At 42.2% G+C, this 27,136-nt stretch overlaps 1 pseudogene; it reads right to left on the bottom strand.

Moving 5' to 3' along the window:
• The window catches only part of LOC121080423, a 191,845-nt pseudogene that overhangs the window by 53,986 nt on the left and 110,723 nt on the right, over positions 1-27,136 (bottom strand).

A 27,136-nucleotide genomic window follows, 5' to 3' on the forward strand; every position in this document is an offset into this window, starting at 1 on the left:
TTAAATTAAATTACTTATTCTTCCACAAAAGATGCATTTTGCAGAAATTGCACCTGTGGTTTCATGCTAAGTCCACAGTTCCTCTTGGAGCTGACACAGGACTTCACGAATTGTATTTTTGTTCACAATGCTTATCTCTAAAGCCACTGAGGAACAGGTTAAACAAAACTTCTACAAATGACAAAGGATGGTTTCCCTGGCTACACAGTGCTCTCCCTTCCTCTGCTCTGCTAAATGCATTACAACACTTACAAGGAGCCAGTTCTGCATCTATAAAGTCAATGAGTTGATCTTTGTGTTTCAGTGAGAGCACGATCAAAGCCCCAGGTGCTTCTTGACTTGGCACTCGAATCAGTTATCACTTCACTTCTAATCAACAAAAATGGCAAAGTTACTGTACCTGTCTCCATTTTTTTCCAGCTGCATCTCCTCAGTGTTCCCATTGGATCCAAAGACCGTCATGAAAATACTGGTACCAGTACCACCGCTTTCAATGTCTCCAGTCACAACCGTGACTTTGTAGAGGATCTGGTGAGGATTTGAAACAATCAGAAGGTCTTATTAGAACAGCTGCTCTTAACTCACACAAAAGCCCAAGGAAAAGGGTAGGCAGGCTTTGCAGGAGATCTAGTTCTTTGCCAGAAATGGTTACAACACAGCTTCTTGGTTTCTCTCCACACTGTGGTTCTCAGAGGCAAAGTTAGAGACTGAAACTTGCTACAGCATCTTCCTCTTTGCATTGTCTATGATTTTTTTTCTGCAGGTTTTCTCTGTGTAGATAGACTCAGAGAGACACACATACATATTGACAACCATCTGCTTGGGGAGCGCTGAAGACCTGGTAAACTGCTTCTCCATGGGAGTCACCACCTTCACGTCAGTAGGTGGGTCTCCAACCCTCTGCTACTGGCCTCTCCTCCCAACCACCTCCCAGCTCTTCAGACCCCCATACTGCACCGAACTCTTGCCATTTTTACAAAAACAGCTCCCAAAGGCACAATTGTTTCTTCCCCTCGACTGTGAAATGTTTTCCCCAAGTTTTCAGTGTCCACCTGGGCAACATTCAGTCCAACATCGCTAATAGTTTTGAAGCCTATACATCCGAACTCTCCTTAGAGCAGGAAAACACAGCCATCCTATTTCCCCATGAGATACACGCTGCTGCACCGAACACAGAGCGTTCCCAGATACTGTACATTGCCAGTATGCCAATTTGTGAAAAGATGTTTTGCATCATTTTCACCTTATCAGCCTAACTTTGTTCTTTTCTCCTGACATGTGAATAATAAGATTCAGAATAAAATATTTCAAAAGCATGCAAGTCCCAGTGGCTATTAGTGGCATTAAGACTTTTAGGCCACTCAGAGGCTTTCAAGATCGTACCTATTGGTAACAGGACCTCCGGATTTAAGAGGTGAAAGAATGTCAAGAAAGAGCCCTAAAAAAGCATATTTCAAATAGTGCACTGCTAGGCAAATTTTATTGGCCTGAATTGTGATTGCAACATAAATAAACAGTGCAAAGGAATAATGTCATAGAAAACAGTTTTCATGTTTATTCAATCCTGAGTAACTTGTCCATCACATATTCTTCCACATGCATTTTAAATCATAGCAAGGCATCATATTTGCTATAGATAGGAGAATAAAAACTCTTTTACTGATGCGTTAAAGGTTTTTAACGACTGTGGTGGACACTAACTAGTTTCTCTATGTATGGGAAGGCAAATACTCAATTTAAAGCACAGGGGGAATATCAAGCCAGGAAGAAAATTAAATTGAAATGGGTATGTATGGCTGTGCAAGAGTCAAGCAAAAGTAAAACAAAATAGCATTAACTTTCCCAAAGATGTTAAATGTATTAGTCTTCTTCGAACTCTAAAAAAAATAATAATTAAACGCAGTTTCTAACTACAGCTGTTTACAAGGGAACAGTCCCAAATTCCCTCAACTAGGAGACTGATCAGAAAGTCAAATGTGCAGTTCTGATTTCATGTCTCAAACATCCCCCCTGATTTCCTTCAAACCTTTCAGCAAGTTCTGGCCGAATATCATAGAAATAAAAAAAAATGTAGTTAGATGTGTCTATTTTTGGCACGCTTATGAAAATACATATTCAGGATTAGGCTTTTAAAGGAAGACTGAACATAAGTCTTCATTAACATCCACTTCAATCTACGGGCAAGCCATCAGCTCACTGATAGGAGTTTGGAAACCTTATCCAGGAGGTTAAATGACGGATGGGAAGTTTTTAAGAGATTAGATTTTAACCTTGATATTCAGTCTGAGAGAGGTTTTTCCCTCTTAGGTCAATTCCACCACTGAAACCTGCGCTGAGCTGTTGAATCCTTCACAGATGCTAAAAATGTTATCATGTTTTCCTTGTTGAATCCTTCACAGATGCTAAAAATGTTATCATGTTTTCCTTTGTCTGGGGAAGAAAGATTTCAGGAGAATATCTTTAGCTTGGGAATCAAGAGCAGCGTAAAGAAAAATTAATGTGCTATGAAAGTGTAACCTCACTGTAAATAGAAACACATCTATAGAGGTTTAAAATTGCCATACAGGTATTAAACACAGTATTATTGTCCCATTCATCCAGACTGTTATTTCCATTATAAATATTACATCCAAAATCAGCATAGCTCAGCTTTCCAATTTGTACTTGCCTGAAATATGGCATAGCACACATTACTTCAAATTTCATATATAGGGATGAAAAGACTATATCATTTTTTTCACTGCTTATTCAACTGTAATCAGTTATTCATTTCAAAGATCAAGCTTAAAAACATCTCCATGTTTCAACAACTTCCAGTTATCACTAGTTTCTAACTGAATTTAGTCTCCTTATCCCGTATTAGAAAAGCTGATACATTGCCACGCTATGCAGAGATTAAAATATCTCCAGTACTCTAATTTGATGTGTTAGAATTATTTTCTCAAACAAAACATGACGGAGTTAGATTGCACCAAGGTATTCATCTTGCAGCTGCTACCACTCTACAGACATCAGGCGATGCAGTGGGTGCTCCAGGTGTGGTGACAAAATGAGGACATGCTGCTGAACTGTGTCCTACCTGCTCTGCCCTCCCCTGTCCTTCTGCCTGTGCCGTGGCTGCACCCATACGGTGTTAGGAAACAGTGTTCTGAGTGATAATGACACTAAACCATTCCGAATGATTTTGCTAAAGAAATAACAAGGAAACCCACTGCAAATAAAAGACTCAAACCACATGCAGAAGTCAAAATATGAGAACTGCTGACACACAGCCTGTATTGGCACAGATCCATGCAACAGCTGAAGATACAAGATGAGCCTAGAGCTTACCTTGAGGCCAACATTAACACAGTCCGCATCCAGGATGTTGAGGATTCATAAGGTGAGACCATCACCTTTTTCTCTGGCCAGCCAGCACTTACAGACAAAGTTATACATGACGCCTTTGGTGGGCATGACAATGGTGAGCTCTTCCAACAGCCAGCAGCTCTCAGGGGTAGCACCGTTGTGCCCTACCTGGGAGAGTCAGCAAGGAAACACCTGCTTGTTATAGGGCTTTTCTTTGCAGGAGAGACCCTGACTGGGTGTGTTAACCACTGGTGAAGGACCAAGAGTGTTGACTACACACACCATCACACAAACCACTTCCACAATGGAATGGAGGGAGCTGTGAAATAGTTTGTGCCATTGCTGCCCAACAGGCAAGACATCAGTGTACACAGCAGCTGATACGGGCAAGGAAACTCAGGTCATCAGTTGCTGAGCGTGAGGGAAGGCAGGACACTGCCAGTCCCAAAAGTAAGCAAGGTAGGCTGGACTGATCTACATGCAAACATATCCTGTCTCTTACTACTCTGCTTCTGCTCCCTTGACTGCTATCTGCAAGTTTGCGGATCTCTGCAGACCCATTTCTCCACCTTTCCAATCCCTTCCACTGCTGTTGCAACACTTAGAAGTGACTATCCAAAGCTTCATAGGCAAGACGAAAGACACAGCTAGGCCAAACACCCACATGTATTGTTCAAGTACTCCTCACAAATCCACCTCTAAGTCAACTACATGTGTCAGGCTGTTTCTTCGCTTCCTGTCTCCTTAAACTGCAAAAATCCCATGTTTGTACAGGAGCCAACAAGGTGGAGCTAGCATCTGCAGCTGGTTGGTTTTCAAGGACCACCTTCTCCAAGCTCAAGAACAGTCCATCCTGGAGAGCAGGAAGTCACACAAGAGTGGCAGGAAGCCTGCATGGATGAACAAGGGGCTCCTAACAAAATTTCAATGGAAAAAGGAAGAATAGTAAAGGTGGCAGCAGGGACAGGGGACCTGGGGAAATACAAACACTGCCCAAGTGTACAGGGATGAGGTTGGGAAAGACAAAGCTCACCTGAAGCTGAATCTGGCAATAGCCATGAAGAGCAGCAAGCAACATTCCTGTGGGTATAGCAGCAGGAAAAGGATGCTGATCATGCAAACTTGTCCAAGAAACTGCACGTATCCCTCTTAAAGAATGTGGGCAATTCATCCTGGGGAAGACGTATAAGTATAATTATATATCCCAGCTTATGTACGAAACTCAGGCAGCCAGTCATTCCAGTGAACTATCTGTACATAAAAGGTTGAATAAAAGAGCTACCTGCAGTTCATTATTTTCAGAGCAAGTGTTGTTTGTGTCATTACTAGGAAAATGAGGTCCTTAGTTCTCGCTGACTTTGTTTTTAAATTATTAGAATATTTGGGGTTGCTCAGAAAATAATTTTTAATAACAGATTCATCTAGGGTGATCTATCTGTAGTGTCTTTATTTCTCACCCCCACCCCACCCCCCAAACAAGTGATCTTTTTTATCTGACTGTCTCAGCCATCACTGCTATTAAGAGTATTATTACTATACTAATGCCTGTGCAGCTGCAGAAAATTAGAGTTAATTACTAGGGAAATTCAAGTCTACAATGGATGCATGAATTCTCAGATTCTTGGGGCTTGAGGTGAATAGGAATATCACACTTGCTTTTGCATTTCCTTTCTTCCAGCTTGGCTGCCCTTCTCCACACCCAAAGCCCTTCTGAGTCTGCACATGACCTCTCAAGACCTGTTGCAGGATGGCACAGATGAGATGGTGGGGAAAGTTCAGGGCAATGGCTCTGCAACAAAGCAGGGACAAAGCAGCTTGAGGGAAACTCTCAATGAGCCTATTAAAGTCTTCTGCTCTTTGGGGTTCATTGCAACCCCCTCCTAAAGTGTCATTCCAAGACATTGCTAGGTACCAGGCTTTCACGGCATCCTTTGGTATCAGTGACTGGCCAGAAGAAATCATCCTGCACATCCATCTGCCATCTGCCTGCACACAAGCAGATTTCCAAGGGACTCAAGAACAATGTTGCAAAGTCTGGGATAAATTCATCTAGTGCTGAGCCTTCCTTATGGCTGGACTACTAGAGCAGAGCACCAGGATTTGTCTTTCAACTCCAAGCAAATCTTTAGATAGACTGTGCCAAGACAGTGAATGATCCAAAGCCATAGCCACACCAGCAGTGTAGCCTGGACATGCATACCAATATCACAACAAGTTATTTGGGCTGAGACAGTTGAACTAGGTTAGAATGACAGAATTTCAAAGGCAAGTAGATCCTTGGGCTGTTTGGAAGCCTTTGTAACTCATTCCTACTGTCTTTGAGGGACTGTTGAGTACTTCCCATCACCAAGACCAAGATGCACAACTTGCACCGAGCAACTCACAATCACATAGAAACTAAACGCAACAACAGGGGGGAAATGGGAGAGAACTTGATTGGTAGATAGAAGGAAAAGATTTAAAAATATGGGATTTCCTGCTTATTCTGGAAGGTACAGAGAAATCTAGAGAGACCTGAAGGTCTTCCAGGATCAGATCCCTAATCAGTGAAAGACTGGACTTGCAACACATGTATGTCCTTGGCTTTACTCTGTGCTTGTGGTGGAGAAAGGCTCTAAACCAGAGGTGGTTTAGAGATGCAGACCAATGCAGGGCTCTTCTGGACATACCTGTGTCTCTCTGCAGCAACAGCAGCCTCGGGACAGAGATACTTTCATTCATTAGGAGAAGAATATTAAAACTTGTTTTAAGAAAACAGTATAAAGTGCCTATACCAAATAGCTTGTATTATTTATTTTCATGTCAGCATGTCTATTAAAATACACCAGTAGTAAATATTGTATCTGTAGACTTACAAGACAGGTATAAATGGGTGCCTTTCAAATTACTTCATGTTCCACTGTTTCTGCTTTCACTAGAGTACGTTTGCAGCAGGAGAATAATACCAAACTAGAAGTGGCATCACACTGCAAATCTTACAATCCTACTAAATCCTGCAGTCTGCTGCCTGGGTCATACAGAGGGCTTCTGGAAACTTAAACCCCATGCTATGCTATTTTCACATGGTAACTCATATTCAGAACTTCTTGCCTTCTTCCAGAAGCAGCCAAATGAAATATCTGAGAATAAACTGTTCCTCACTTTTCCCAAGTAGATAACTAGCAATTTTCTGCAATGTCCCTGAACACTGTAATTTTCTACAAGGAAAATATGGACCAATTCCATGGCAACCATGGCAGACTGGCACATCAAAGTCATTGCTGGGATGTGGACCAACAAGAAGAGACCTTTCAAGCAGAGGGCACTGCATGAAGGAAGGCAGAAGGCCAGGATCAGATGGCTCCTCTGGCCATGAGCTGGGGGGTTACAAACTAACAGGGGAAAACAAGTAAGAGGTGAAGCAGCAGACTGGTGAGATCACTGAGGATAGGGGTGAAAGAGCGCAGAAGATCACCACCCAGCCTGAAAGCTACACGTTATTTCTTTTTCTAATTCTGCATTTCATTTGCACTTTTTTCTCTTCTTTCCCATTTGTAATCCTTGTCAAATTATTGTCTGTCTATTATCCCTTGCTTCTGCCTATTTCCAAGTGTCTGCTTCTACTTTCTCCATCATTTACCCCTTCCACACCCTACTCACTGTCTCTTTGGCATCCCTTTCTATGTCTTTCTTCAGCCTGCTTTTTATGTCTCTCTGACACTGAGTGGTTATACCGGCTTTTTCCTCCCTCTCTGTCCCAACCCGTGGCTGTTTCCATGTGCACAGAGTCTGAACAAGAAGGATTTATCCACTTGCTTCACTTTCAAAGTCTGATCTAGAGATGCACAAGGTAGAAAGTGCCACTAATACTCATAATAAGCAGGCACTTGGAGTGCGTTAAGAACATGGTTTGGTAATAAACTCAAATCTAGTATGGAGGCTTCTCAAGGTGTCAGAATCCATTGCTTGAATGGAAACTAACAGTCTATCATCTGCTACAAAAGGATGTACAGCTGCAAAGATATTTTTTTCACATATCTCCCTCCAAATACACAAGCATGCGCATCAACAGGTAGGTTTACTGCAACACAGGGCATGGGGTAAAAATAAAATTCAATAGGCTCTTGAGGTCCTCAGATGCTGTCAGTTTCAGCACTTGGGGGGGGGGTGCAGGGGAAGCTGGAGCAGGCTTTCAGGAGATGGAACTGACATATGAAACAAGAATAATGTACACAAACACTTTGGAAGATTCATGTGAAGTTTAAGCTCTGTGATGGAAAGTCTATGCAAATTCTGTCTTCCTGAGCTGTAGCAGAAAAAATGGGTCCTGTACCAAAATCTATTTGTGAATGTTACTTATGAAAAATGACTAATTTTCTTCTCTAAGCCTGGGTCCTCCAAGCTGTAAAAACAATTTTTATGTTTAGCTAGAAAATCATACAAGGTGTGTTTCTCACTGCAGGCACAATTTATGAAACCCAACTGGAAGTAGTGTAAAAATCATCTAGGAAAAAGACTGATGGAGGATTGCATCCTAGGAACCTTCATCTGTCAAAAGCAGGGCTTGACTAAGAAAAATCAGTGCTAGAATGGGACAAAACCAGGACGTTACAACTTCCTTATAATTCAAAATTATCTTCTGCCTCCCAAGGATCTTGGTTTTGTGAGATGTAAAGCATACTTATTTTCAGGTTCAGACACATGTGAAATCTCATTATCACATCTCTGTTTACATTCCTTGTAGACCCAAGTGCCTTTACTTCACTTCTAAGAATAACAGGAACCTGTGCTTTCTTTGGCCATGTATTTCTCATGCCTCCAATACTCACACTGCACTCACAAAGTACCCCCACTTTTTTGATCTCCCCAACATCCAGGCCCCAAACAGAGAATTTCTCTACACAGCCATCTTCAAACTTGTCTTTTTTCTTCTGAGAGATCCAGCCACAGCCTCTCCGTCTGTGCTTTCACAGGACCCATGATGATGATGTACACCCGGCTGTCAGTGCTGGAGTCGTATTCTGTGCCCATCATGACGGTGACGTGGTATGGGATCACTGCAATGAGCAGAGGTTTAGTCATCAGAAAACCCTCACACAAATACATTTATGTGAGACTTCAGAAAACCAGGGACTCATCCCATCAGAAGGAGCCGCTGTGCATGCTGAATAGGTTCACATCTCATTGAATTCAGTGGGAGAAGGGATAACACCACGCTGCACTGGGCTACAAACGTGCATGGGAGACCACTTTCCCATACACACTGGGGACAGAATCCTGCAAGGGTTAATTTCCCCAGGCAATGCTACTGGCTGCAAGGAGGTTATAAGTCCAGATTTCTCCCTATTAGCTGACAGAACAGCAAAGGGCTTAAATCCTTGTTTACACCAAGAGACTTTCCCGATGATGAGACTGAGCACCTAAATCTTATTTAGGCTATTAGACCAAAGCGGTCTTATGCTCACCATTCAATAAAGGCAAATAAATCTATACTGACTCCAAGGTAAACCACCAGTGACTGAATGTCCCAGTACAACTGCAAACATTCTCCTTTGTGCTTCATTCAAGGATTGCTGTGATCTATGGGGCAGCTCAGGGTTTTAGCATCCCTTTGCAAATCCAAGCAAACTATGAATAATCCTTGTATTAAAGCTGGGTCACTCAATATTTTTGTATATTGAGCAATAATATTGGTTAAGGGGAAAAACTTCAGGCCAAGGCTTGGGACTTAGCTTTTTTGGTAGTTTTCAGAAATTTCAGTTCAGCTGTTAAAAGGGAGGAAGTGCCAGACTGCTTTTCAAGTGCTTTCCAAAAGCTCATTTGGGTAAGCCGAGCGGGCAGTGTGGAATTAGACACTGAATACTTGTCTGATTTCTCAGAACATTTGTGCAGGGCCGTTTGAACCATTCTGACAAGACTCAGAGCTCTGAAACTTGCTTTGTCCCAGACTCAAAACTCAGCCTGGCTTCATCATCACTTTTTTGATTTAAAAAAAAAAGGTTTATAAACCTTGAGAAAAAAATTGTTTGGCTTTCAAGTAATGCGGGATTGACATCTAATTTTGTTTTTTGATGACTGACAACACTTTTGGGGTGGGGGTTTTACTAGAGACTCACATCAAACTCAGAATATACGTGTGGTATCAGTGAAGGCATGAATCCATGCTCACCAAATCTATGCTTACCTCTGGACAGAGCAGAACCCAAAGAGATTCATTCAGCCCCGGTATGAGGATTTTGTGTATCAGCACAAAATGAATGGATGATTAGGCAAGACTTTTGTCATCTTTATGGCATTGTTTACGTTTCAGTATGTGCATCAGCATGATGATATGCAATGCATTCTTCACAGACTAACCATTGGAGCTGCTGGTATTAGCAGGAGGAAGGGTTTAGCTGTAGGCAAGATAGATTTTTATAAAAATATATTGAGGGGTTATGTTTAGAACAGCTCCAGACTCCTCTCTTAAATAAAGTATATTTTGAATAGGGGCAATATTTTCTTTTTTACAATTTTGATCCTGTTCTGCTGTGACAGAGTAAGTTCACACAACTACCAGCATTTCCAACTGATGTTACAACTTCAAGCCAAATTACTTGAAAGACCTATATAAAAATGAGAACTATGACTATGAGAAACTGTTATCATTTCCCACTCTAAATAATGGATACAGAGACAGAGTAGCTTGCTACCAGAGAGCAGGAAACACTGTTTGCTCTTCTTTCTTTTAAAAGTTAGAAAAATGATCCTTTAATTTGTTTATCTGCCCTCTCCATTGTCTCCCTCTTCTTCTGGGACTCCAAGTTCTATGGGAGAATGCAAAACCTGTGGCACGTGGCCACAGCAGGACAGCACAGGTCCTCCAGCCCATATCCCTTTGTCCCCTGTTTCCTTGAGTCCCTGCATGGAGTTCAGGCTGTTTGAGGGCATGTCCCCCCTTCACAAGGGGTTGGGTTTCATTAGGGATTCAGACCACACCACCACTAGCACTGCTTTCCAGCATGGAGCAGAATTCCCATTTCAGACCCAAGCAGGTTTCTAGTCAACAGGAACTTTCTCCACACTCTATCCTCACATCACCTTCTGCCCCTCAAAGGTATTCACCACCTTGAGCATGGGAGAGTCCAAACTGGGCTGTGCGAACTCCTTTTCCCAGGCAATTCCCAATACCACTTCCCCTAATCAACTAATTCACAGCTGGCTTTTTATCCAGCTCAGGAGGTGGCTGGCTAGCTCACACAGTCCATCTTATCTGGCATTCCTTCAAGATGCATTTTCCTTAATGAGGCCATGTCACTGCAACAGAGATAACCGTGATGACAAGCTCCAGGACTTGGAGAAGAAAGACCACCCTGGTACAATGGGGATGATGGGAACTATCCTAGCTCTGCTGGAGGGTGGCTCTCATGGGAGATGCTGATGTTTTACCCATTATTTGTGAAACTACATGGAATGACGACATGGCAGATGTTATCCATTGTCTCACCGCAGAAGCAATATCAGAAGGAACATGGGAATCACTTATTTTTCATTTGAACACAATATGGGATTACAAAAGAAGGGTTGTCCCAAGATACATGGGTTGCAGAGCAGCATAATGTGCATCATTATGTCTGCTTCACAACTTAAAGGTGTGGGACATGCAACCCAGGTATCACGTCACAGCAAACTGCTGGGCATCAGCTGATCTGCAGTAACCATTTGTCTGAGTTCCCTTGGACCATGCCAGTGAAAGCTATCTTAGACTCCTAAGCCAAATTACATCATTTTACACTTGGCTTACCATGGAAGTTTAAGATAAGTTTAATTATTTTGTGCCTGCTGTGGACTAAGAACACATTTACAGACAGTAGCTGTGACTCAGCTACTGCCCAGTTACTTGTTACAACACAGTACCTTAACCATACATCTAAAATCTTAATCTAAAGCTAAAAGACCTCATGCAGGATGACAACAAACTACAGGCACAATTTAGATAAGTTATTGTCCAGGAATGCAGAGGCGGTTAATGAAAAGGTATATAAATAGAGAGAAAAAAGCCTGTGTGGTAATGAAGTTATAAGGAAATATAGATGGACCGGGGAAGTTTTCCGCAAAGGTTAACTTTAGCTCGTGGGCACTGATTTTCCAGGCTTTCTTCACAGCCAGGTCAGAAACAAAACCTGCACAACTTGCCCACTTTCTATCGTCAGCAGCCGAGTGAGACTAGCCTCCCTGCACAAAAGCTGGCCTTTGCAGACACAGTCCATCACATTTCACTTCTTATAAGAGGCAATCCAGAAGCAGATTTTTATATTCAGCTTTGTTTTGTCTCGGGAACCAGAGCATAAAGATTAAACCCTACACTACAGCCACCAACTGTTTGCATCAGTTATTTGAGCAGAAAACTCAGCCCAGGGTTCATGGATTACCTGTCTTTCAGCAGCAGCCCTTACAGACTCTCCTCCTCTGCCCAGCTGTAAGACAGACCACTTTCTAGAAAAGAACAAACTCACCTGAGCATTCTCAGTCAAAGCTTGTTTCCTGAGAGCCACGAGGCTTACTTGTGCTCTTGCTCAGCTCCCTGTATCCTACTCTCTTCCCAACCCAACAGCTCCTGTGATGCACCTACGTGTTGTAAGGAAAAGACTTGAAGGGCTCTAAAATAAGTCACATTTAAATTAATGTTAAAAAGACATCCTTGGTGATGGAGGCACTACTAGCCTGATTACAAGGAGGAGAGATGGCTTAAATGTGGCAAACAAGGTCTCAAGAAATTCAAAGCTGCCTTTGGTAATCCAGATCTAATACGCTAAGTGAAATATCATCTTGAGTAGGTCAGAGAGATATAGGAGGGGGAAAAAAAAGCTGGTATCTGCAACAAGAGCTACTTTAAGGCATTGTTGCGACGGAGGGAAGACACAGTCACTCAATATGAGTGATCAGCAGACTTCGTTTATTGTGCCTTACAGTCACCTTTTATGCCTTGTTATAATTAGCTCATACATGTTACAAAAGTTAAGCTCATTATTGGTTAGTTGCCTAAATACCAAGCCCGCCCCTAGTTTCTCTTCTGTAGTTATCTGTTCCCACCTGCAACATTATTTTCCCACCACAATCTTCCTGTTATTGTGTAACAAGAGCAGCCAAGGATAGTGTAGTTTTGCTTTATTTCAGATAAGCTGAGAGCTATGTGCATTTTTGTCCAGCCAGATGGACTATGTCTATGTGAACTTTTTCAGATAGCCAGTTATCCACAATTCCCCCGTTTTTATTTTGGGCAACATAGGCTTGGTTGACCATTTTCAATAACAGCGTTTTAACACAGGAAAATACACAGCCAACTTATAAAATCTCAGTTCAGAAGTATAATTCCTGAAATACTTGAAAAATAAAGTTAGCTTGAAGCTTTAATTTAGATGCTCTTTCTGTTCCAGTGATATAAAAAGTTTAAAAAATTCAAAGGTAATTTTAAAATTCTGAACATGGACTAATGCAAGCTCAAAACCCAAAAAGAAACCAAACTGATGTTTGACTAGGAATATTTGCAAATACTTTAGTGGAAAATCCCTGACCATTAACAATTTTCTGTCCAAATAACATCTGCCCTTATGCAACCAACCAGTCCATACATTTTCTGAAGAATACCTCATTGATATCAAAGAATTAACAAAGGGAAGAAATTAGTTCTAAGCTATATACATTCATAAGTGGATTTTTCAATAGTTACATACAGATTTACACACTGAGCCATAATGGCTTGTAGGCGATACACACAAGAAGAGTACCTTGCTTATCTGTCTGAATGTCTATGCTGAATTTGACAACTATGCCACAAGCCAAGCCTACATGGGTGCTGTATGTTATGCATGTTCCTTAACAAACAGAAGTATAATAGACAAGTTCCCAAGATCTAGACCCCAACCTAATTATATTATTTTGTAGCCAATTAAGGAAAATAACACAAATGTGCATATCTACATGTGCACACACCTTTTAGTTCAGAACCAATCCGTGATAAAAGGCCTTAGCCTTGTGGCATCATCGAATCTTAACGAGTACAGTAATTAAAAATGCAGTCTTACTGTAAGTGCGATTTATGCTGACATTCCCTCAAATGCTACACATGAGTATTTCTCACTCAACTGCCTCAAGTTAAAATAGTAGTATTTGTTAATATGTATTAAAAAATCATTAATTCTCTACAATAGCAGTTGACTTCCATAACACTATGTAAGCAAAAGAGGCTTAAGATGGGTTTTCTGAATACTAACAATTTATTTTAGACTGTCTAAACTCAGGTCTTGAAAGATTTCACTCTGCCAGACATAGAAAACCTGTTGCACTCCAGTTGTGATATCCCTTTTCCCAAGTTGTCACATGCACATCTCGCTCAAGCAACATTATTGTCAAAGTTTCTCTCTGCTACATAAAAGCATATTGCACTTGTAGACATAAAAGACAGCACCCTTACTTAGATTATTACCTTATTACCTCATAACTCTTAGTATACCTTGTATCTCTGATTTCATCACTTCAAAAATTCACCAGAAGCAGATAAAACCACAGCATCAGACTAAACTACACCTTAACTGCTGATTCAAATAAAGGCATTCTCTTCAGATATGCCTAATGCTTACAAATAATTTTGGCTGGCTTTGATCAAAAAACTATTATTACAATAACGATCAAAAATAATAATCCCGTTTGCAAAATGCCTTTAAGCCAGCCTCCTAGTCCCAACCAATTTCCACATTCAGAATACAGCATAAATACAGAATACAGAATAAATTATCTCCATCAAGGCAAAAAGGCTTCTTTTTAAACACAGAGATGTTTGCTAGTTCAAGGTAGAAACCCATTTCTTGTAGGGGACATCTGAAGCACTTTTTATAGTGGGTTTGTAATCAAGTCCGTATTTTCCCTTGAGAAGCTTAAGCTGTTCCTCTTGTTTCAGGAGTGTTTCCAACTCTGGTTTGTCGAATAGGTCCGTATTTCCCAAAAATATCATACATTTCCTCCGCTGTGATTTTATACGGCAGGTTCCGAATATAGAGGATCCGATTGACCTCTGGGGGCAGCCAGATGTTAGCTCGCTTGGCCGCTTGCATCGCCATGGCGCCGATCGGAGGGGGTGGGGGGTGGGGGTGCCGCCTTGGAGAGAAACCGCGGCCGGGAAGGGGCCTGCCGGGCCGCGCCGCCGCTCGCCGCTGCCGCGGGGGACCCGGATGCTATCCCATACGCTAATAACCCGGGTAATGCCTTGTTACAATCTATGTCCTGAACGCTCCGCTTTTCTAAAAAGCATTTGAGCGAATTGTACGTCGCTCGTCTCTCCATACCTTCGTCAGCGCTGTTGCAGCCTTTGCGAGACTTCGGCGACGCGTGGCCGGCGGGACCCTCTGTAGGTGCTCCCGGGCGCGGGGACTGTGCCCTTCCGCCTCCTGCGCTGCTTTCAGGACCGGTACCCGAATCTCCGTCGAACCGTGGCTCGCAGGTTCAGCCCTCTCTAGGGTCCCTGTTCGGGCGCCATTTGTCGCGACGGAGGGAAGACACAGTCACTCAATATGAGTGATCACAGACTTCGTTTATTGTCCCTTACAGTCACCTTTTATGCCTTCTTATAATTAGCTCATACATATTACAAAAGTTAAGCTCATTATTGGTTAGTTGCCTAAATACCAAGTCCGCCCCTAGTTTCTCTTCTGTAGTTATCTGTTCCCACCTGCAACATTCTTTTCCCACCGCAATCTTGTGTAACAAGAACAGCCAAAGACAGTGTATTTTTGCTTTATTTCAGATAAGCTGAGAGCGATGTGCATTTTTGTCCAGCCAGCTGGACTATGTCTATGTGACCCTTTTCAGCTAGCCAGTTATCCACAAGGCATCATTTGGAAAAGAGCCTCTGATAGTCCAAGGGAGTGTCTTTTGGTGATAACATGTCTGACTTGCCTACTGTGCCTCTCACAGCATTGGATCCTTTGAAGGACACTTCAGAAAAAATTATACAAAATTTGCATAAACTCTTCCGTTAACTCTATTGGACCCTGCTGTTCAGAACCTAGTGTCACTTCTCCCCACCTCTGGATGCTGTCTGCGATGAAGTTGGTGGCAGGGGAGGAGGGAGAATGATTCTTCAGGTCAGTGGGTTTCTTTCTGAAGAGGCCCTACGGATGTTGTTGACTAGCTCCTTTCCCACATTTGATGGGGTGGATGGACTTGTCCAACTTGAGGCATGTGAGGGACATGATTTGTTATTGCAGTTGCCTGTAGAGGTCACCTGTGTATTTTACCTTGCCGTGACAGAAAACAGCGTACCCTTGAATAACCACCTGTTGATACTATCACACTGCCCAACACTGTTTGGAGAACGCACATCTGCTGGCAATGGAGAAGTTAATTCTGACAAGCTGCAGCATCCCAGATTTCCACAGAAGAGAAAGAAGAGGGTTGGAAACGCAGAAGTTGCTGTGAACTTCATGGCTTTTTCCACTGTTAGGGTTGGAGAGCTGAGGGAAAAGCAACAAACACACAGGCACTGATCCAGCTGTTCCAAAAGCAGTCACAGCACAAGGCAAAGAGAAGTTTGCTGTTCTGCCTCTCCTTGCTCTTCACCAGGATGAACACAGCCCGTCAAAGCACTGAAAGCCCAGAACACATGCATGCGTGCATGCAATCAAGCACGGCGCTCGCTCACATGATCCTTCTTCTGCCGCCTTGACCAAGCGGGATTTTTTTGTCTCCTTCATGTCTGAGTTGCTATCCTGACTCAACAGGCTGGGAGATGAGCCACCCAGGCTGTTTCATTCGCCATCATAGCTCTAGTTGGAAAGCATGTACAGGAGTGTAATAAGATTGAGTTCTCAAGTGTTGTCAGCTGTTCCCATGTGCCTCCAAGAAAAACATAAGAAGAACACCCCGTAGATCCTCAGGTAGCTTTTTTCTCAGTGTAGCTCAAATAAATGTGACTTGTAATTGACAGCAGGTCATTCATTTACTTCATTGGTAACCCTGACAGGCCATTTTGGATGTGTGTTATAAAGAAAGAAAAGATAATGGACCTAGCAGGCTCCAGTGACAGTGGTGTGTTGTGACTTTTTCTCTGTTACCTGTGTGAGCAATAGCCACGAAAATTTAGATGGATGGAGCAGGGTCAGGTTTGTTTATCAGGACACACACTGTGGTGTCAGAGTAACGTAGCTGGTACAGGTCGAAGAGCATAAGAGGAAGAGTACTGTAAAGCTACGAATACAAGGAGAGAAAAAAAATACAAAACATCTATTGTATTTGATTGTATTTGAAGAGTTATTGCACATGTGTTCAGTGTCATTGCCCAATAAATGTGAGGGTTTTGCCACAGTCATGTACTTTAAAAAAAAAAGTGATTAGCTTTTCTTCATTATAAATTATATGAAAATGGGGTAAGTGTGACCACAAGAATTCATAGCATTGTCTGCTGCAATTTTATGATGAAGCATATGGCAATACTCATCCATGGTCTAATTCTTCTTACATCCATTCTGTTGTATTCAGGATGAGTCTGGTCCAATTTTATTGATGATAATTTTAGTGGTAACTGTCAATTAAAATGTCACTGTATTTTGCAAAGTGGACTCCTTAAATACAACAGTTTTATAATCAGCTGCTTTATTATGTCTCACTGTATAGAAGCAATAGAGGTCTATTAATCTTGTTTGCTAATTGTAGTTAGTGCATGTACCTCAAATTCCAATCAGCAAGTAGAAAGGGCATTTAACTAAAAAAACATTCGGTGCTTTGAGCATTAGAAAACAGACCAGACTTTTTATGCTTGGCATTGGTAGAAGAAGGAGCTGAAAAGATAAACCCATCCAGTTCAATGAGGATGAAGTCAAAGGACTCAATATTTTGGCCTGAGGACTGAATAGTGGGACCCATAACTAACCTACTTTGTGAGCACAGCAAGGAGAGCAGCAAGGAAATATACTCTATTCTGCATCAGCAAGGTACTTTGACTCTCAACTGAAGAGTGTCATTTAGGTTCCTTGATTTTTCTGTTGAAATTGCAACCTATAGAGCTGTGGCGAAGCTTGATGCAAGCAAGTTGTCCCTTTATTAGTGATTTTCTTACAATTATATACGTTTCTATCTTCTACATATTACACACTGATTGGTTAAATATTAAGCATAAAAAACACTGATTGTTTGACATTTAAGGCACACGGTTAAAACAATAGGAACTGATTAGTTTACCTTGTCATAGCAACAATTTCTATTCTAAGATTAGGGGGTTTCTTCCTACGTGACTTTCTTAATTAATAAAGTTCCTTATCGGCACTATCCGTTCCCTTATCTGGCTACTTGTTTCTCTGTCTGTCTGGTTGCCTCCTCAACTGTAACGGCTCAGGGGTCTGCAGTTAGCTTGCTCCTTTGTTCCCAGGGCTTGTGCCCTATGAGTTCTAACAAGTCTCTATTCATCAGGCTAACAGTACTTGGACTCTTGTCCTTGAGGCCTTGTCCTACATCTCCCCCTTCCTGTTGCACAAAAAGAACCCCTGAAATAGAACGAGTTATTAATTTTTGTAAGCATTGTAAAAGACAAGGTATAAGTAATAGAACAAACAAAAAAGCAACTAAAGCATATATAATAATCTTCACTAAACTTCTTAACCATCCTGAAATGCCCCAACCACTAAACAGTTTATCTAACCAATCCCAAGTATCACTTTGTTGAAGATGAGAAACTCCATCCTTCAATCTTTGGATGCGAGCATGAATTGATTCCGAATGATCTGAAAGGTTCATGCAACACATCCCTTCAAACTCTTCACAACCATGACCTTGTGCCAGAAGCAAAAAATCTATTGCAGCTCTATTTTGTAATGTCGCGTGGCGAACACTATCAACATCTAACAAAAGACCAGACAGGGCACTGCTTGTGGCATTAGTTTGTCGGGCAAGCCAACAGCCAAGCTTATCTAATGTTGCTAGAGACTTTCCTGTAGAAGCTCCAGGTAACAGAAGAGATGCAATAAAGCGTTGGCCAAAGGACCAAAATTGCATGTTATCATCACAATCGGAGGCAAATGCATGAGTGCCACGCTTTGTCCTTTGAAAGTAGCGATGTTGTAAAATCATAGATGTGTTAGGAGTCAGGACGGAAAGTCACCCTAAACTACACGGACCTCCTTTTATATGAGAAGGAATGACAGGCCATGCTCGATCCCCACAAATAAAAAATACTCCAGCAGGTAGTGAGAGCAGAGCATTGCTAGATTTAGACAAGTTATTAGCAGTGTAATTACACCAGATACTTGCATTTCTAAAACCAGGATGAATAGGGGAAACGTCCCATGCCCTAGATTGATTCTTTCCCATGTAGTTAAATTTTATGCAAAAATCCATTTTTACTGAACCAAGGAGTTCAATTTCCTGCGGTTCCAGAGTAGCCAGTGGGAGATGGGGTATCCATACATCCCAATTGTCTGTCACATTTTTTGATACGTTTTTGGGTGGAAAAAGACTTTGAAGGTCCCTAGGTATAGGCCATTCATCTAATGGTAAGCCCACAAGACATGTGGAAAAAGGCTGATCCGGAGTGGCCATAGCAAGACACAGAGTATCCTGTCCAGTCAGGTTCGCCAACGTGACCCAAACATTTACCTTTGGTAAAAAAGAGGGATAAGAGCTACCTTCAATAGGCCAAGGTCCAGATGCGAACATCATTATCCATATTAATGACAACGCTTTTTTCTCCTTTTCTTTTTCCATTATTGTTTTACAACCAGCCATACTTCTGGTCGTACTGTCCACGACCAAGGCACTGCAATTGATTGTCCACACTCTAATCCTATAATAATGTTCTTGTTAATAATATAAATTCTGCCTGCTAATATAATATATTGAAACAACAACCATGCAATAGCCCGTACTTCTAGGCTTTCAATCAATGATAAAAAATTTACAAAACCTAAGTTTTGCAAAATCTCAGAACCTAATCCTATAATTCCCTCTATTTCCAAAAGAGGTTTTCCCATAAAACGTTCCGCCCACAGTATCTGATTAAACCTTAATATTTGATTGTTACACCCAGAACACATCCAATGACCCCATCTGTCCCTTAGTCTTACAACTCGCCAGCGATCCTGATCACAGAGTTCACAATGAATCTTGATCCACGGTTGACAGAATGGTCCATGTTCATAGCAACATAACTGTAGAAATCGAGACGCTGTCCAATCTGGTTCGTGACAGTGTCGTTGAAAGTCGATGTAAGGGAAGATAATATCTGCTAGTGGTGCCGTCAGTGCGTTGGGGATCTGGTCTGGTCCAAACGTATTACCTTTGTTAAGTGGTTTAATCCAGGGCGATATTGTCCGTTCCAAGCGCTGTAAAAAGCGAAATCTAGATGCTATATCGTGAATTTGGTTACCTGACATTAATGCAAAACAGAAATCCTCACACAGTTTTTATTTCATTCTGTAGGGTTGGTGTCGGTATCAGTTGTCTGCGGTAAAGGTTCACGGAAAGGTCTTACATTCTTTGCTGGGATCCATCTGGGTCCTTTTTATGTGGAGACACAAGCATAACCTTTTCCCCATGTAACAAGAGGATATGGTCCCATAATTTTACCTGTTTCTGGATCTCGAAGCAATACTGGGGCTTTAACCCGTGCCTCGAAGGAGGTATTTGCAGTAAAATGTCAAACTATCGGTGGGTTGTTATCTATTAAAGAACAATTTAAAAAATTAAAAACATACAATGCTTTCTGTAACCGTTCCTCTGGAATAGCCATTCCCATTCCCCCTTTTTGTTGTTGTAATAGACGTTTTAGAGACTGATGAGACCGTTCAATAAGAGATTGACCAGTGGGGGAATGAGGAATGCCAGTAATATGAGTTATATCCCATAGGGCAAAAAAGGTTTTTATAGTTGTTGAAACATAAGCTGGACCATTATCTGTCTTTATCTTTGAGGGAATACCCAAAGTAGCAAAAGCACGCATTAAATGTCTACGAACATCTCGTGCCTTTTCTCCTGTGTGACAAGAGGCAAACAAGGCACCTGAAAATGTATCAATGGAGGAGTGGATATATTTAAGGTTACCAAATTCAGAATAATGTGTGACATCTGTTTGCCATAATTGTAGGCTTTGTAATCCTCTAGGGTTAACTCCTGCAGCAATTGATGGGAAAGAATGTTTTTGACAATCAGGACAGACAGCAATAATATTTGATGCTTGTTGAGAAGTAAGGTCAAACTGTCGTTTAAGAGCTCCAGCATTTTGATGGAAAAAAGAGTGACTTAGTTTAGCTTGTGCATTACGGTCTGGCAGTACTTGAACTGGTAACATCAATAGATCAGCTCGTCGATTGCCTACTGCAAGAAAACCAGGTAGTGAGGTGTGAGATCTAATATGCATAACAAAATAAGGCGCAGATTGAGAGTCCAAAAGGAAAATAAGTTCCTGTAATAGGGTAAAAAGTTGTGAATGTGAAACATTCCGCAGCACAGAAGCTTCGGCTCGTGTAACAATACCTGCAACATAAGCTGAATCAGTAACAAGATTGAGTGGTACGTTCCATTTTCAGAAAACGCGAACAACTGCATTCAGTTCTACTATTTGAGGTGAACCGGAGACTGTCTCTATGTCTGAGTCCCATCGTCTCCGTTGATCATCCCACCATAGGAGAACAGATTTATGTGATTTGCCTGATCCATCTGTAAACACAGTAAGTGCCTGTAAAGGTTGTTCGCTTCTTTGGGGTTTTAACATCAGACAAAAGTCAATGTTAAACAGTTTGTGTGAAGGTGGATGAGAAGTTATTTGACCTGTATAGTCAGCAAGTGCCATAACAAAGGTGTCTGATTGATGATAAAGCCATTGTAAGTATACCGTTGTTATTGGTAGACAAATACAGACAAAATCCTTCCCTGATAAGGTTAACAGGCGTGATCTAGCTTTAACAATCAGAGAGGCAAACATTTCATGTTGTGTCAAAATAGTTTTTGTAGACTGGTTAGGTAAAAAGATCCATTCAATAATTAACAAGGGGTCTGAGTTCTGAAGGTCCCATTGAAATATCAGGGCATGAGGCTGTCAAGCAGGGTTTAAAATAATCAAGTAAAAAGGTAGTTCAGGGGCCCACCGGTGGGCCTGTCGAGAAGCGATAGCTGAGGCAACCTTTTGTAAAGATGTATCTGCTTCAGAGTTAAGATTACGTGGAGAACAAAGATTAGTGTCCCCTTTTAGTAGTTCAAACAGAGGACCCAAGTCTGTATTAGAAATTCCCAATAGTGGTCGAACCCAATTTTTTGTTCCCAGTAATTTTTGTGCATCATGCAGGTTTCTTACATTGGTATTGATCTGCAATGGCTGAGGAACAATAGTTTGTGCCCTTATTCGCCAGCCCAGATATTTCCAAGGGGGAAACTTCTGGACCTTTTCTGGTGCTATACAGAGACCTGCCGAATTCACGGCATCTGTGACAAGGGCTACAGCTTTCTCCGTGACTTCGTGATGTTGTGCTGCCACTAAAAGGTCATCCATATAATGATACAATAACACAGTAGGCATAGCATTTCGGACAGGACTGAGTATTTTTGCAACATACCATTGACACATTGTAGGGCTATTTTTCATACCTTGTGGCAGTACAACCCACTGATATCTCTGCAATGGAGCTTGCATGTTGATGCTAGGAATTGAAAAGGCAAATTTTGGGGCATCATCTGGATGTAACGGGATACTGAAAAAACAATCTTTAAGATCTATGACAGTTAGATGCCAATGTCGAGGGATCATAGTCGGGGACGGGAGCCCGGGTTGGAGGGCTCCCATATCTTCCATAGCATCATTAATTTTTCTGAGATCATGGAGCAAGCGCCACTTGCCAGTTTGTTTTTTAATAACAAAAACAGGTGAATTCCATGGGCTAGTAGAAGGTACAATGTGTCCCTTGGACAGTTGTTCTGAGACTAAGTTTTGAAGTGCGCGAAGTTTTTCCAAAGGAAGGGGCCATTGATCCACCCAAATAGGAACATCAGATTTCCAGGTTATTTTTAGGGTGTCGCGCACTTCAATGGCCCTATCTAAAAATGTGTATGGATAGACATTCCCCATTGTGACAATACATCACGTCCCCACAAAACCATAGGGACAGGTAGCACAAAAGGTTTAACAGAAGCCACATGTCCCTCTGGTCCTTGAATTCGAATTAGTTTCAAACTCTGACAACTGTTACCGGTCCCTGCTATCCCAGCCAGTGTCTGAGAGGCATTAGTCAGTGGCCATTGCGGAGGCCATTTGGCTTGAGAAATTACTGTGACATCAGCTCCAGTGTCAATGATTCCATTTAGTGCTATTTGTTGGTCATTGTAAATAAGGGTACACTGATACATAGGTCGCTGTGGAGAAATAGATTGTACCCACAAAATACGAGGTAACCCTGTGGATCCAAAACTGCGGCGAATGAAGAGACAGGACGCAGCTTATTCAAGCAAATGTCAATTTATTATACAGAAGCACGCGTTTTTATACACTTTCAGAAGCTGCGCGATTTAAACAGATTGGTTCTTGAAGCTAAACCTTGCATACTAGGCAATCCCTGATTGGTGGTTAACTGCCAGCAATTAACAGCAAGGTGTTATCTTTCCTTGGTGCCACCCTTGGCGCCATCCGTCTCCCACTCCCCTGTGCTCTGTAAACATGCCTCATCATGTTAATTGTTGTCTAGACAAGCTCGAGCACATTCCCCTCAGCTAACTGATTGCCATGCATGGTCCTAGTTTCCAGCCCGCTCCTGCATCTCCCCCTTCCTGCTGCACAAAAAGAACCTTTGAAACTGAACGAGTAAAAACAAGGTATAAGTAATAGAACAAATAAAAAACCAACTAAGACATATTATTGATGTCAAAATAACCCACTGTCTTTGTTCCGTACAATTTTACAATTTCCCCTTTGTGTTTTTGAACAGCTAGTACCAGGTTTGCCATGTTCTGCAGGGCCCTTGCAAACATGACAGCAACCAAGGTAATAGCAAACAAACAATACTGCCAATTGAGTGAATGGATGTCAAAAAGGACTTAAATTTTCTCAGATTTTGATAACATGTTGCTGCAATGGGGCGCCTAAAATCCACGCAGCACATACCATCAAAATCCTCACAGCCATGTCCTTGAACCAACAACAAAAAGCAGTGGCAATTTTGACCCACATTCTGAACTGCCTACCAAACAAGGTGATTTAACTCTTTAATGCTTTCCCTGCTGTTACTCTGGGTAAGAGAAAAACTGCTGCGACACGTTCCCATCATAGCCTCCTACTACATTAGCATCTACAGAAAGACAATTATCGACATTCAAAGTGTAAACAATATCATCTTCTTTTGGATTAACATTATACATAGGTGGAAGGGCACACCAAACAAGAACTGGTTCAGTCAAAAAGTTCAAAACATCGCATGCCTTCTCTGAACATACCTCTGGGGTCATTCCCTTCATTCCCTCTCTTTTTTATGCAAAGAGAAACACTTTTACCATAACAGAGAAGCCCCTATTTACATCTCTGAGCCGGGACACAAACCGCAGCTGTATGCTCCACCAGGCTCAGGGCAGAAATCATTCATGTAGTTACAATGCTATATATCTCTACAAGCATGCAGACACCTATTAAACACTAGATAACCACGCTCATCTTTCCTATTCTCCTTCACAATACCTAGCTGTTCTCTCATCCCTTGTTTGGTCAAATATTCCCCAGTTTCTTCTCCTATATCTCTCTTCAGACATTCTCTATCCTCTTTTTTGCTTGTTAATTGCGACGAGGCAAAGGTTGTGTGTAGCTGGGTGACCATGTTACAATCAACTAAACACTGAATACAGGAAAAAAAAGGCATGGGAGACATAAGGCAAACATCACTAAGGTGGTTAAAGATAATTATAATAAATCCTGTAATACTTTTGAGTCATGGCCCAAAGTTTCCCAGCCGTGAGAAGAGACCAAAGGCATCCCGCCCCTGGCTCTGTTGCAGATCTTTGTTTTAAGGCTTTTGAGTTTTGTATACTTTTGTAAATTAATTCACAGTGGTCACTCAGATTCACGTAACACATCCTATCAAAGTCTTCACACTTGTGTCCCTGTGCTAATAATAAAAATCAATAGCAACTTGGTTCTGTAGCAACATATGATGGACAGAATCAACATCTGTTAATAAGCCAGAAAAAAAAAGAACAGTATTTGTAATATTACTTTGTTTAGCAAGCCAGCAGCCTAATTTACTAAGCAAGTTAAGAGCATGTACTATTCTTACAGAAGAGATTAGAGAAGCAAAAATCTGTTATGCTGCATTCCAGAACTCAGCCTGAGAATTACAGTCTGCTGTGAGTTCTGCGTTACAATCATTTGACACATGTTGGGGTTGTGATTGTGAAAGTTGCCCGTTTACAATTTTCATTGACATTATCACAGCTAGTTGTTTTAAAAGCAACCCTTGAGCTTCCTGATGTTCGACTTGTTGCAAAATAATCTGAAGCCAATCAATAAAGTTAGTATTAAAGTTAGTGACTCTCTAGGACCCTGCAAGACTGTGGCAAGACTCCCGCATCCTGACTGCCTTAATAGCCATCTCATTCATTTGCAAGTAGTTGTCCCTGGGATACCTTGCCTGAGTCACAGAATCGGCACAGTTAATTTTCTCCAGCCAACTGCTCATAGTTAACAGCAATTCCCCGATTAAGGTTTTCAATCAAGGCCACTACACATAGCTCACAAAAATCAGATAACCACATCATATACTGTATCAGTTAGTACCATACAAAGCAATAACTTCCAATCATGCAGTGTGAGCGTATAAGGCTCTGCCATCACTTCAAGAAGGGACATAGCAAATGTATTATGAATCCTCCCTTCCCGCACTGCTTTGCTGAACCCTTTAACAGCCTTGTATTGCACAGGCTGCCACTCTGCAGGTTGATTTGTCTGACAAAATACTGAACATGCCATAGCGACTCCCCAAACCCATGACTGAAGTGTTTCCCACTTGCATTCCTGTCACCAATCCCTCAGACTCCCTTTCACCCTCCCCAGAAATACAATCAATGCATCAGGAGAGACAAGGGGGTGGGGGAAAGGTCTAGCTCCTTTTCCAGATCTATAGGACCTGGATCAAAAGGTTTATCAGTGTCAATAAAATCATTGTCCGAGTTGTCCTGTTCCTGTGCTTGCTCCTGTGTTGTGAGGGTCGCTGCAATCAGTGACAGAAGCTTTGGGGGCAGAGGAGGTGTGGACAGAATCGCCATTGTTGACAGTGTGTTGAGAAGAGTCGCGCTGTCGGTGGAATTTACAGCTTCCTCTGGTTTAGCACCGTTAGTAGAATTAGTCCACACTTGTCAAAGAGTAATCAGAATTTGCCACCAAGATGCTAAATGCATTCCCGACACGGAGTTCCCCTCCGCGGCAGCATCATACAATCGGCTGCTGTATGTACACACTTTCATTCTTTCAAAGTCTCTAAAGTTTCTTGGCTGCTCACCTGTCTCGATGAATACAGGTGTTATCCTCGGGGTTTAGGTTGTCCGCCTGGTCCAGACAGCAAGACGATCGTTCAGCCAAGCCGTCTCCTCCGGAACGCAGCCCTCTTCCACGAGCTGTCTTTTTTCCGTCCTTATTCTTCCAAGGCTTCGGAACACCACCAGAGGGGTCACCATTTGAGGAAACTGAGGCACGGACTCCCTGATCTGACTAGAAGACCCTTCATGAGTCCATATACGTCTCTTTCTGGGGACGAACCCTGATTCCCCGTTACGGATTTCCCACAGCTCACCTCTCAACTCCGGAGGGATTTATGGCCGGCTCCTGCTTCCTTTCAGCAGATCATTCAAAGTTCTGTGGGATTCCCTGCGTGTCGCTCAGATAGGCGATTCGAGAGCCCTTCACGTTAGATCCTTAAACGCATCACGTCGGGGTCACCAATTTGCGGCGACTGAAGAGACGGGACGCAGCTTGATGCAAGCAAATGTCAATTTATTATACAGAAGCACGCGTTTTTATACACTTTCAGAAGCTGCGCGATTTAAACAGATTGGTTCTTGAAGCTAAACCTTGCATACTAGGCAATCCCTGATTGGTGGTTAACTGCCAGCAATTAACAGCAAGGTGTTACCTTTCCTTGGCGCCATCCTTGGCGCCATCCGTCTCCCACTCCCCCGTGCTCTGTAAACATGCCTCATCATGTTAATTGTTGTCTAGACAAGCTCGAGCACATTCCCCTCAGCTAACTGATTGCCATGCATGGTCCTAGCTTCCAGCCCGCTCCTGCACAAAACCTCCTCTCCTCTGCGGAGGATGATCAGTGATAAGAGAGCTTACCCTTGCCGGAATCAGAATCAATTGCGCTATTCGACTACCCTGAGGTATCGTACAAGGCGGAAATGGAGTCCATGCCATGATTTTGATTTCGTCCACACTGTCAGAGTCAATAACACCTGGTAAAACAAAGAGACCAGACAATGTTGTGGAAGATCTACCAATTAATAGAGCTTGTGTATCGGGGGGTAACGGTCCTTTGACATTTGTTGATAATAAATGAACCGAGGAATCGAACAACGTTACTGTGTGTGAGGTTGCCAGGTCCAATCCGGCGCTGCCTGAGGTTGCTGGACAGGGGTTGGTGTCGGTGCTTCTCTCCGAGGTTGTTGAAATGTCAGTTGTGGCACTTGTGTCTGCGCGTCGCTGCCCTGCGCTCTGTGGTCGTTTTCCCTGTATCAGTTGTCCCTGGATGTCATACTTAGATCGACATTGATTAGCATAATGACGCCCTTTCCGACATTTTGGACAAACTCCAGGACCAGG

Source organism: Falco naumanni, chromosome W (assembly GCF_017639655.2).
Source record: "Falco naumanni isolate bFalNau1 chromosome W, bFalNau1.pat, whole genome shotgun sequence".
Classification (NCBI taxonomy): Eukaryota; Metazoa; Chordata; class Aves; order Falconiformes; family Falconidae; genus Falco; species Falco naumanni.